The 13778-nt window shown below is 38.1% G+C and overlaps 1 long non-coding RNA gene across 1 annotated transcript; it reads left to right on the top strand.

The window, feature by feature from the left end:
• The first annotated feature begins 464 nt into the window (after positions 1 to 464).
• Positions 465 to 2563, top strand: LOC143653207 (uncharacterized). Its single transcript, XR_013161159.1, has 3 exons — positions 465 to 557; positions 1624 to 1696; positions 2506 to 2563. It is a non-coding gene; the product is annotated as an uncharacterized LOC143653207 (long non-coding RNA).
• Positions 2564 to 13778: the final 11215 nt, after the last annotated feature.

Raw genomic sequence — 13778 nt, 5'->3', positions numbered from 1 at the left:
GCTTGGCCTCCCAAAAGGCTGCACCAGGTAACACTCCCACCAGGAATATGAGTGCTTGTTTGTGTCAGTCACTCCTAGAACATTGGAGGAGGCAGGCTGAAACAGGCTTCCTTCAGGCCCCTTATATGGATAGCATAGATACTTCAGTTATGTGTGATTCTCTTGGAGACTGATCAAAATTCTGATGTGTCACAGAAGTCATTCCATTTCCTCAGGCAAAAACCTTCCATAATGGGACTTTTTCTTGAAGTTGGTTTGCTTTAATGATTCCCTAGTTCAGGGATTTAAAAAAAAGAATTAGAATGTGTTTTAAATAGTGTCTGAATAACCTTTTTTCTATGTGAGTGAATGCTTTTCTATTTGAATAACCTTTTTACTATGGAATGAATACTTCCCTATTTGAGTAACTTTTTTCTTTTCTTTTTTTAGGAGCAGGTGCATGGTCTGGGAATCAAACCCCGTCTCCTGCATGAAAGGTGGGCATTCTAACCACTGAACTACCTGTGCACCGTCTATTTGAATAACTTTTGAAAGGGGTATTCAGATCTCTGTTAGGAGTGAGTGCAGTTATCCCCTTCTGCTGTGAATAGGGCTGGTGGGAGTTGGTTTTCTCCCATGACCCTGGAGAAGCTCATGCTGTGCAGCTCACCATGAGCACCCTGTGGGGACACACACTGATGCAAGTTTTGGGGCTTCCATCCTTCTGGCTGGTAGAAAGCAGCCCTTTCTGTGGAGCCTCATGCCTCAGCCAACAGTCCAGGCAGAGGTGTGGCGGGGCTAGGGTACTTCCTCTGTGAATCCTGACGGGTCTGAGTCAGACTTCTTTCTTTTTTATATTTTTCTCTTTATTTTCCTTTCTTTTTTCTTTTATTTTGTTGTTGTCATCATTAGATTTACTTTTGAACATGAAGGAGAAATCCATTTGGGTTTTTTTTTTTTTGCTTCTTTCTTACCTGAGTTGGTTGAAAAAGGAACTAGGTTGCATTTGCCTTTGAGAACAGAAAGGTTCAATAGATAGGCTGGATTTACTCTCTTGTTAACTTTTTTTACAATTTTTTCTGTTTAGATTTTCTTTGGGACTGAGAGAAAGAAGAAATTGATGAAACACAAAACATATATCAGAGCCCAGAGGAAAGATTCCAAGGGCAGAGACTGGAGATTTTGGTCACTAGTGACTCCCTCAAAAATACAAAAACAGGGCGGGTCATGGTGGCTCAGTGGCAGAGTTCTTGCCTGCCATGCTGGAGACCTGGGTTCGTTTCCCAGTGTCTGCCCATGCAAAATATATATACATAAAATATTTTTTCAAATATTTGAACAAAAAAGAAAATTTGAATATATAAAATATGAATGTATTATGAATGCTTAATAGGAAAGTTGCTCCTTAAAAGTATGGAATCCCAGTTTTTCTGACTCCCAAGGAAGTATGCCTCTGAGCCAAGTACCCGAGCAGTTAGCTGCTTAGGAACAGAACTGGTTTGACATCCATCAAAAATCATGTTGTTGGTGCAGGAAGGATGATTATTATCAAGAAATCCTTAGAAACAATCCTAAATTATAAGTCTAGATGACACAACTGTTTTTCTTAAGAATGCTTCTTTCTAAGCTTTTTTTCCTATTTAGCTAACCAGAGAAGACAAAGAACTGCACTGAAGGATCCTTTGTATCATTCAAGAAGACTGCCAGAAACAAAATTGTAAGTGGTGATGACATGTATTTGATGCCCTGGTGCACTGCAAGGGTGACCACTGAATAGAGACTTAGGAGACCAGGCCTACCCCAACAGCAACTTGAAGAGGAACCTCATTTTTCACCTCTCTAAAACAAGTGTAGGCTGGTACAATTGTTCTGACCTTGGCTTTACATAAGATTCAACCTTGGAGATTTTTTAAATATATAAGTATCCATGTCCTACCCCAGGGAATTCTGATTTGGTAGTGGGGTGGGGGCTGGACAGATGAGCTTCCCAAGTGGGACTGGTATACTAGGCTAGCACTTTTGATGTTCTGGTTCTCACAGCCTCTCTGGTTTGTGTTATTTGTTTTTCCACTCTTATCCCTTGTCTACAAACCCAAAGATGACATTTCCCTCTCTTCTAACATCAAGGCCCTTCAGTGTTGAGAATAATGAATCTAGACATTAGAATTTGTGAATGATGCAATTCAGCTGTCACATAATTTGCAAAAGAAGTGTTTCAGAAAATGGTTTTTAGTGGAGTTAGGTCAGCCCCTAGTGGTTAGAAATTTAAACTGTAGATCCCTGTCAAGGAACATCACCATTTCACACTAGTTAGAAAGAGATGATCTTATTTTTAAATGCTTGTGTAAATTGGTCAGTCTTAAAGATGAGTTTTCTACTTTTTGCAAACAATACTAATAATGAATGTTGATATATATAATAAATGCCACTATAAATGGAAATGCTTATTGGAAAGGCTTATTAATGGGAAGCCTTATTACTTGACCACAGGTTCAGGTCCCCTAATCCTGGTTTCTTTCTTTCCAGAGAAGTCCACCTTCAGTCCTTACAGCCCACACATCCCTTGGGCCTGGGCCTTCTCCTGGATGAGTCAGCAGGTGAGCTGGGCCAGGCCCCCAGTCTTATGCTTATGGAACTCAGTCCGATTTAGCCTTTAAAAGCTGTTGAGGTCAAGCCCAGGTTTTCTGGCTATCCTTTGGCTCATTCAGAACATTAGCACATTCATTTAGTTGGGACAAAAAAAGACCATCTACCCACAATTTCAGGAGCTTTTTTAGAGCATGAAATGTGGGAATATCCAGTTAAGAAGGGATGAGAGGCTGTTCCTGAGATAACCTTCTTACTGTCATCCTAGTGCCTAGGCCCCTGGCCAGATTCTCACTGTGGTCTGCATTAGGAACAGAATCTGTTGAAATAAGTCTAATGGCCTGGTGAGGCAAATGAAAGGAATTCATACTTAATTTCTTAGGAGAACCAAGCAGCCTGAGTAACCTAGGAGCCATAAAAGTGGTAGGCTTTATATCCATTTCTCACCTCCAAGCTGGCTCCTGTTATGTGTCAGGTGGAAGGCTCTACCCTTCTGTCTGGAATGTGAGCCTGCCTCTAAAAGCCATGAGATGATTGTCCAGAGCTAATAAGCCCTCAGGAGCTGACTTCTGGAGTATGAGAAACTGAGGATGCCTATTAAAATACTCCACAGTGACAGAATGCGACCACTCCTTTTCATGAGAATATCTATGGTATTAAAAAACAATGATTTTGAATATAGTATAGGCACATGGTAAAAGCCAATCCATGAAAAGTTCCTCCCAACTCTGGCTGTCAGGCTCTATGCTCCCTTCTCCAAGGCAATCATCTTTACTTAGTGTATTAGTAAGCTATATTATTAAGCTGCTGGAATGCAATATACCAGAAATTGAACAGCTTTTAAAGGGGAATTTAATAAGTTACAAGTTTATAGTTCTAAGTCTATGAAAATGTCCAAACTAAGGCACTCAGGGAAAGATACCTTAGTTCAAGAAAGGCCAGTGGGTCTAAAACACCTTTATCAACTGGGAAGGCACATGGTTAGCATCTGCCGGTCCCTTGCTACTGGGCTCTGTTGCTTTCAGCCTCTGTTCCTGTAGGGGTTCCTCATTTTGCCTCTCAAGGGTTGGCTTTCAACTCTTAGCTTCGTTTGGCTCTCTCCGGGTTCCAGCTTGCTGAACATTTCATGGGAAGGCATTGGGCCATGTCTCCTGGGCTCCAAGCATCTCCAAACATCCATGTCTCTGTTCTCTGAAGCAACAGTCCCCAAGGGTCTGCATCTGCTGTCTGTCAGCTCTGCTCTGAGGTTTCTCCAAACTGTTTTCCCCTCTTAAAGGACTCCAGTAAACTAATCAAGACCTACCTTGAGTGGCAGAATCACATCTTCTTCTAATCAAAAGGTCATAGCCACAATTGGGCATGTCACAGCAGCATGGAGAAAATCTATTCAAAGTTTCCACAAGATAGGGTCAGAATTAAAACATGGCTTTTCTGGGGTACATAATAGATTCAAACCAGCATACTTAGTTTCTTGCATATACTTTCAGAAATATTATATATACTTACAAGCATATTTATAGGCATTCTCCTTTTTTTCAAAACCACAACAAAAACCTACCATACAATTCAGAACATTCCATACCGTATTTTCCTAGCATTGGCTTCTAGAGGTCACTAAGCAATGGTATTTAAGAAAGTGTCTCAGTCTTTTAAATAGCTGCACAATATTCCACTATAAGTATAGATAGATTTATTTAACCAGTTCCTACTGGGCCTTTAGTTTGTTTTGAATCTTTCATAAACAGCACAACATTGCATTTTCCCTGTTTGAATAATAGGTAGAATGAGTATCTCAGCAAAGGATAAACCTACAAAAATAAAGATAAAGGAACTGCAAACATCGGACCTGTTTTAAGTCTCTAAAGGATTGATGCCAGATTTGTTTGAATCAGGCAGTGTGGCATAGTTGTTTTATTTGTCAGGGTTTTCTAGAGAAATGGAACCAACAGGAAATACCTGTAAATATGAGATTTATAAAAATGTCTCATGCAACCGTGGGGATGTAAGAGTCCAAAATCTGTCAGGCAGGCCACGAGCTGGCAACTGCAATGAAGGTCCTCAATGAACTCCCCAGGAGAGGCTGGCTGGCTGAAGCTGAAAAGAGAAATTCTTTCTTTTGAATTCTCCCTAAAAGCCTTCAAGTGATTAGATTGTGTCACTCATTGCAGAAGACACTCCCCTTAGCGGACTGCAGATGCAATCAGCCTTGGATGTGTGCTCATGATTAGTCCATGAAATGTCCTCACAGCAACAGATAGGCCAGTGCTTGCTTGACTAGACAGCTGGACACCATCACCTGGCCAAGCTGACACATAAACCATCACCTGACACAATTGTAAAGAGCTAGACTGGATTTAAATTCCCAGCTCTGCCATTGTTTAGTAGGGTAAGTCTCTGCCTTCATTTCTTCATATGCAAAATGGAGATAGTAACAGTACCTACATCATGGATTGTTATGAATTGATTTTTATTAAAAGCTATTAGAAGAGTATTTAGCACAGAGTTAAGACTATAAAATGGTTAAATAAAAATAAAGTTCTCTTTATTTGATAGTTATTAACCCTGAATGGAGACCCAGAACCTTACTCTGTTTGGTTTAATCTTGTTCTGAAAGGAAGAAAAGGATGACTGTTGGAATTTTTATTGAGATAAATTAAATCTGTAAATTTTAACAATATTAAGTCTTCCAACCCATGAATATGTTTTACTTTTCCTATTTATTTGGCTCTTTAGTGACTTCCAGCAATGTTTTGTAGTTTTCTGTGTATACCTCCTTGGTTAAATTTATTCTAGATATTTTATTCTTTGGGTTGCTATTGTAAAGAATAGGCTTCTTGATTTATTTTTAGGATTGTTCATTGTGGTGTATAGAAAATTGATTTTTGTGTATTGATCCCACACCCTAGCCACTTTGCTGAATTCACTCATTAGCTCTAGTAACTTTCTTATAGATTCTTCGGAATTGTGTATTTATAGAATCACGTCTTCTGCGAATAAAGATAGATTTACTTATTTCTTTTCAATGTGAATGCCTTTTGTTTCTTTTTCTTACCTAATTGCTCTGGCCAGAATTTATGGTACAATGATGAATAGTAGTTGTGAAAGGCATTCTTGTCTTGTTTCTGATCTTAAGGGAAAACTTTCTGTCTCTCACTGTTGTGTATGATTTTGTTTTTGTTTTTATTTTTTGTCTTTTGTGTTGTGTATGCTTTTAGTGTGGTTTTTTATATATGCCCTTTATCATTTCGAGGAAATTCCCTTGTATTCCTAGTTTTCTGAGTGGTTTTTAAAGCAAGGATGCTGTGTTTTGTCACATTCCTTTTATGCATCAATTGAAATGATCCTGTTTTTTTTTTCCTTTCATTCCATTAATGTGGTGTATTGCATTGATTGATTTTCTTATGTTGAACTCCCCTTGCTTTCCTGGGATAAATCCCACTTGGTTGTGGAGTATAATGCTTTTAATATACTGTTGGATCCAGTTTGCTAGTATTTTGTTGAGGATTTTTGCATCTATAATCATAAGGAATATTGGTCTGTAATTTCCTTTTCGTTTGACATCTTTGTCTGACTTTAGTATTAGGATGGTGCTAACCTCATAGAATGAGTTATAAAGTTTTCCTCCTTCTCAATTTTTTGGATTAGTTTTAGCTGGATTAGTGTTAATTCTTCTTTGGATTTTGAGTACTGCTTCAATCGCTTTACTTCTTATTGGTCTATTGAATTATATTTCTTCTTCAGTCATTTTGGATAATATGTGTGTTCCTATGAATTTATCATTTCATCTAGGTTATCTAATTTGTTGGTGTGCTGTTTCTTATTCAGAGTTTCCTTTTATATTCCTTTTTATTTTTGAAAGATAAGATCAGTAGTAATGACACCCCTTTCATTTTTGATTTAGGGTATTTATGTCCTCATTTTTTCTTTCTCAGTCTAGCGAAAGGTTTGCCAATTTTACTGATCTTTTCAAAGTACCAACTTTTGGTTTCATTGATTCTCCCACTTGTGTTTGTATTCTCTATTTCATTTATCTCCACTCTAAATTTTTTTTTTTTGTTTCTTTCCTTTTAACTTCTGGTTTAATTTGCTCTTCTTTTTTAGCTCCACAAAATGTTAAGATAGGTGGTTACTGATTTGAGATCTTTTTACTATAGGCATTTACAGCTATAAATTTCCCACGGAGCACTGCCTTTGCTACATCCTGTAAGTTTTAGCATATTGTGTTTGCGTTTTCATTGTTTTTAAACATTTTGTGATTTCTTCTTTGACCCATTGGTTGTTTGACAGTGTTGTTTAATTCCTACATATTTGTGAATTTTCCATTTCACTCTCTGTAGTTGATTTTTAATTTCATTCCATTGTGTCAGAGAAGATACTTTGTGTGATTTAGAACTTTTTTAATTTATTGAGACTTGTTTTGTGACCAAACATATGGTTTATCCTGGAAAAAGATCCATGTGTACTAAAGGAAAAAATGTATATTATCTTGTTGTTTGGTGTGGTGCTCTATATATGTCTGTTAGCTCCAGCTGGCTTATAGTGTTTGTAGTAGTGTCAACTTGACCAGGTGATGGTGCCTAATTGTTATGTTGCTGTGGATTTAAATCATCAGCATGTGAAATTCATCCATGGCTGATTACATCTGCGCTCAGCTAAGAGGAGTGTCTTCTGCAATGAGTGACATTTCATTTAAATTGGCTGGAGGCTTAAAAGGAAGAGTCAGAAGAGAGCTTAGTCCAGTGCAGCACAACTCACTTAGAGCTCAGAGCCAACACAGACCCAGACATTTGAAGATGCGGAAAGGACATACCCCAGAGAAAGTCATTTGAACCCAGAAGCCAGGAGAGAAGGCCAATAGATATCATCACCATATGCCTTCCCATATGACAGAGAAACTCAGAGAAAAGCCAGTCAATTTTCCTCCAAGGAACTGTAAATTTGTGACTAAATAAATCCCCTTTATAAAAGCCAATCCATCTCTGGTGTATTGCATTCTGGCAGCCTTAGCAAACTAAAACAGTGTTGTTCAAGCCCTTTATTTCTTTATTGATTATCTAAATATTCCATCCACTTATGGAAGTGGCTTATTGAAGCTTCTACTGTTAATGTAGAACCATCTATTTCTCTTTCCATGTCTTTCAATGTTTGCATCATATATTTTGGGGTGCTCTTGGTTGATGCATATTTGTGTATAATTATTATATCTTCTCAATGAATTGACCCTTTTATCAATATATAGTGGCCTTCTTTGTCCCTCATAACAGTTTTTTACTTAAAATCTACTTTGTCTAAAATTGATATAGTCACACTAGTTCTCTTTTGGTTACCATTTGCATGGAATATGTTTTCAAGAGATTTAAGGTGAATCTCTTGTAAACAGCATATAGTTGAGTGATGCTTTTTGATCCATTCTGCCAGTCTCTGGTTTTTGACTAAGGAGCTTAATCTATTTACATGTAGAGTAACTACTGATAATGCAGGACTTACTCTTGTCATTTTGCTATTTACCCCTATATAGAAAACCTGTTTGCCCCATTCGAGAGTTAGAACTTGAATTTCAGGTCAGTTGGACTCCAGAGTGAACTGTCCATCAACCACTCTATTTATTTCCTCCTTGATTCAGCACTACACACATAGTAGGTTCAGTTAACCTTTACTGATTGAATGCTGACAAATAGCCCGTAAATGTGGAGACCAACGGAGACCAGTGATGATGGCAAGATTCCCAATCATGAGGAATAATGAGCTGCTGTAGCCACTAGAGGTCAGAATTTAGTACATCTTCATTAGCTCAGGAATGCTATGTGGATCCTAGAGCTGGAAGGGGCCTGAGTGGTTTTCCCTCCAGCCCTATATATGAAAAATCTGAGGCTTGGGGATACCATGATTTGCCCAAGGCCACAAAGGTGCAGTGAATCCCAAACTATGCTTGCCCAACACCGATACCTCTGTGAGCACCTTCTTGGAGCCTAAAACATTTCATAATCTGAAAACAATATTCAGTGACTATGTTGAGCTACTTTTGCATTCCAAGTACCAGGTATACAATGATAAGAAGCCAAACCTGGCTCTGACATAGAACATGTGAAAATTTGGGAGAGCTCTATTTCTAATGTTTAGGTTTGACTTTGACTTAAAGTGAGAAAAATATTTAATTTTACATTATGACCCAATAAATGATACAATTATAATAATGAGTAATATACATATAATGTAATTGAAAAAAATTTCACGCAGTAATATTTACCCTAACTATAATTCAATACACTCTGTATTGATCTAGTCTATTTAGTCTGGTAGGGAAAAAAAATGCTAATCACAACCCACTAAACTGATCTCAGAACCCACTAATGGTCACAACCATCAGTGTGAATACCACGGCTCTCAGTCATTGATTCTAACTAGGAAAGCAAACTTTATTCACTGCACCAAATGGTCATAATTTGGGGTGGAGTATAAGATCTTATTAGAACACAACTGCCACAGGCAAGACTTCTTGGAAACCAATCAGAGAAAGAATGAGAGCCAGCCTAAGGTAGGATCCCCATCTTTACCACCTATGGAAAAGAATAGGGAGTCCGCTAGAAACCTGTTCTGCTGTGACTCTGAAGAGGGCTCCCAGCTGGGAAGTGAGGGGTCCAGCTCTGAATGAGTACACTGACACATGTAAGTGCAATGGAGAAAAAGACTAACAAGGATTAAAAGTCCACAGGGTGGGCGGGCCGCGGTGGCTCAGCGGGCAAAGTGCTTGCCTGCTATGCCGGAGGACCTCGGTTCGATTCCCGGCCCCAACCCATGTAACAAAAACAAAGAAACAAAATACAATAAAACAAGAAAATGTTTAAAGATGTTTCCCTTCCTTCCTTCTATCCTTCCTTCCTTCTCTCTGTCTTTCCTTAAAAAAAAAAAAAAAAAAAAAAGTCCACAGGGTATGGATATAGTCTTTTTTTTAATTAATTAATTAATTTTTTAAAAACACCAAACAAATGCAAACATTCTTAACTATTGATCATTCCGTTCTACATATATAATCATTAATTCACAATATCATCACATAGTTGCATATTCATCATCATGATCATTTCTTGGAACATTTACATCTATTCAGAAAAAGAAATAGAAAGAAAACAGAAAAAAATTCATATATACCATACCCCTTACCCCTCCCTTTCATTGATCACTAGCATTTCAAACTAAATTTATTTTAACATTTGTTCCCCCTATTATTTATTTTTAGTCTATATGTTTTACTCATCTGTTGATAAAGTAGATAAAAGGAGCATCAGACACAAGGTTTACACAATCACACAATCACATTGTGAAAGCTGTATCATTATACAATCATCTTCAAGAAACATGGCTACTGGAACACAGCTCTACATTTTCAGGCAGTTCCCTCCAGCCTCTCCATTGCATCTTGACTAACAAGTTGATATCTATTTAATGCATAACAATAACCTCCAGGATAACCTCTCAACTCTAGAATCTCTCAGCTATTGACACTTTATTTTGTCTCATTTCACTCTTCCCCCTTTTGGTCAAGAAGGTTTTCTCAATCCCTTGATGCTGAGTCTCAGCTCATTCTAGGGGTTTTCTCAATCCCTTGATGCTGCTGAGTCTCAGTTCATGCTAGGATTTCTGTCCCACAATTGCCAGGAAGATCCACACCCCTGGGAGTAGACAGAGGGAGGGCAGTGAGTTTGCTTGTTGTGTTGGCTGGAGAGAGAGGCCACATCTGAGCAACAAATGAGATTCTCTTGGGGGTGACTCTTAGGCCTAATTTTAAGTAGGCTTGACCTATCCTCTGTGGGGTTAAGTTTCATATGAACAAACCCCAAGATTGGGGGCTCAGCCTATAGCTTTGGTTGTACACACTGCTTGTGAGAATATCAAGACTTCAACTTGGGGAAGTTGAATTTTTCCCCTTTCTCACCATTCCCTGAAGGGGACTTTGCAAATACTTTTATTCACTGTTCAAATCACTTTGGGATTTATTGGGGTATCACTCTGGACAAACCAACAAAATTTCATGTCCTACTCAAGGTTCCATGTACTTACGGTGTTCAATTAAGCTGTCTACATAAGTTATATGAGGAAATGCACTAGTCAAAGTATAAAATTTGTACCAAATAAACATTTTTTGCTTTAGTCTCACACATAAGTTAAAATTTTAAAATGTTAATTACCATCTATTTTCAGCACCCTGCAGTAATGACATTCCTTTATTTTTCCTCATGCAAAAACATTTTTTTAATTTGTACATTTAGTCACTATCATTATACACTCTAGGCATTCCTAGATTATACCATCTCAGTCTTTATCGTCTTTCTTTCTTTCTGGTTTCCTTTGTGCCCCCAACCCTCCTCCCTCTATCATTCTCACATTCAGCTTCATTCAGGGTTCTAACATTATTGTGTTACAATTAAGTAGTATTGTGCTGTCCATTTCTGAGTTTTTACATTCAGTCCTATTGCACAATCTGTATCCCTTCAGCTCCAATTACCCAGTATCTTACCCTATTTCCATCTCCTGATGGTCTCTGTTACCAATGAAATTCTCCAAGTTTATTCACTAATGTCAGTTCATATCAGTGAGACCATACAGTATTTATCCTTTTGTTTCTGGCTAATCTCACTCAGCATAATGTCCTTAAGGTCCATCCATGTTGTTACATACTTCATAACTTTATTCTATATTCCATTGTATGTGTATACCACAGTTTGTTTAGCCACTTGTCTGTTGATGGGCATTTTGGCTGTTTCCATCTCTTCAGAATTATAAATAATGCTGTTATAAACATTGGTGTGCAAATGTCCGTTTGTGTCCTTACCCTCATCTCCTCTGAGTAGATACCTAGCAATTGTATTGCCGGGTCATATGGCAATTCTATATTCAGCTTTTCGAGGAACCGCCAAACTACCTTCCACAGCGGTTGCACCATTTGACATTCCCACCAACAGAGGATAAGTGTGCCTCTTTCTCCACATCCTCTCCAGCACTTGTCATTTTCTGTTTTATTGATAATGGCCATTCTGGTGGGTGTGAGATGATATCTCATTGTGGTTTTGATTTGCATTCCTCTAATAGCCAGGGAAGTTGAGCATCTCTTCATGTGCCTTCTGGCCATTTGTATTTCCTCTTCTGAGAAGTGTCTGTTCATATTTTTTGCCCATTTTGTAATTGGGTTGTTTGTCTTTTTGTTGTTGATTGTACAATCTCTTTATATATTCTGGATACAAGACACTTATCTGATATATCATTGCCAAATATTGACTCCCATTGTGTAGGCTGTCTTTTTACTTTCTTGATGAAGTTCTTTGATGCACAAAAGTGTTTAATTTTGAGGAGTTCCCATTTCTTTCTTTCTTTCTTTCTTCAATGCTCTTGCTTTGGGTGTAAGATCTAGGAAACCACCTCCTAGAATAAGATCTATAAGCTATTTCCCTACATTTTCTTCTAACAGTTTTATGGTCTTAGATCTGATGTTTAGGGCTTTGATCCATTTTGAGTTAATTTTTGTATAGGGTGTGAGATATGGGTCCTCTTTCATTCATTTTGCATATGGATATCCAGTTCTCTGGGCACCATTTATTGAAGAGACTGTTCTGTCTGTCCCAGAAGAGTTGTCTTGACTGTGTTATCAAAGATCAATTGTCCATAGATGAGAAGGTCTGTATCTGAACACTCTATTCGATTCCATTGGTCAATATATCTATCTTAATGCCAGTACCATGCTGTTTTGGCCACTGTAGCTTTATAATATGCCTTAAATTCAGGTAGTGTGAGACCTCTGACTTCATTTTTTTTTTCTCAGGATACTTTTAGCCCTTTGGGGAACCCTGCCCTTCCAGAGAAATTTGGGTATTGGTTTTTCTATTTCTGAAAAATAAGTTTTGGGCATTTAATTGGTATTGCTTTGAATCTGTAAATCAATTTAGGTAGAATTGACATCTTAACTATATTTAGTCTTTCAATCCATGAACACGGTATGCCCTTCCATCTATTTGGGTCTTCTGTGATTTCTTTTAACAATTTCTTGTAGTTTTCTTTGTATAGATCTTTGGTCTCTTTAGTTGAACTTATTTCTAAATGTTTTATTCTTTTGGTTGCAATTGTAAATGGAATTCTTTTCTTGATTTCCCCCTAAGATTGTTCATTACTAGTGTATAGAAACACTGCAGATTTTTGAGTGTTGATCTTGTAACCTGCCACTTTGTTGTACTCATTTATTAGTTCTAGTAGTTTTGTTGTGGATTTTTCAGGGTTTTCGACATATAGTATCATATCATCTGCAAACAGTGAGAGTTTTACTTCATACTTTCCGATTTTGATGACTTGTATTTCTTTTTCTTGTCTAATTGCTCTGGCTAGAACTTCCAACACAATGTTGAATAACAGTGGTGATAGTGGACATCCTTGTTTTGTTCCTGATCTTAGGGGGAAAGTTTTCAGGTTTTTCCCATTGAGGATGATGTTAGCTGTGAGTTTTTCATATATTCCCTTTATCATTTTGAGGAAGTTCCCTTCTGGATATAGTCTTGATTAAGACTCCTTGAAGGTCCAAATCTGAGTCCCTAGCAGTGGTGGGTCTGTGTTGCTGTGGTGAAATAGGGTGTCTGATAATGAGTGTTTTTGTTTTGTTTTGTTTTGTTTTTGCCAATAACCTAGAGTGGTGTGTCTCAAATTTAAAGTGCATAAGAATCATAGGGAGATTTTTTTAAAACTGTGGTTCTGATTCAGGAGGTGTGGGTAAGGGCCTACAATTTTACATTTTAAAGCAAGTTCCCAGGTATACTGTTGCTGCTGGGCCACACCATTAATAGTAATAAGGTAGTAATCAGTCCATTTAGAGGGAGAGAACAGAGGGAACAGCCCAACAGGCATGTCAAAGCTTAGCCAACTGCATATTTTCTGCATATGTGGAAAAGAGCTGCTCCTTTCTGCACATCTTGGCCTGTGCTTGTTTGAGCCTCCACCCAGACCTGAGTAATGCTGTGCTGTGCAGGTGCTGGAGTCCTGAAGGACCAAAGTGACATTGTCAGCACAATGGGGCAGTGCTTCATGGCATTCTGAGGACAGACATGCAGAGAGCATGGGGAGGAGTAGGGCTGAGTCAGGCCCAGCCAGCAAGTGCTGCCTGGGAAAGAAAGATGGGGTTTTCACTCCAAGGCTCTGATTTTAAACATCGGTCAGTGACTGGTATGTCTGGAGGA

This window comes from Tamandua tetradactyla, chromosome 13 (assembly GCF_023851605.1).
Source record: "Tamandua tetradactyla isolate mTamTet1 chromosome 13, mTamTet1.pri, whole genome shotgun sequence".
Lineage (NCBI taxonomy): Eukaryota > Metazoa > Chordata > Mammalia > Pilosa > Myrmecophagidae > Tamandua > Tamandua tetradactyla.
Note: the sequence above shows the minus strand (reverse complement) of the source record. Positions and strands in the feature narration are given on the sequence as shown.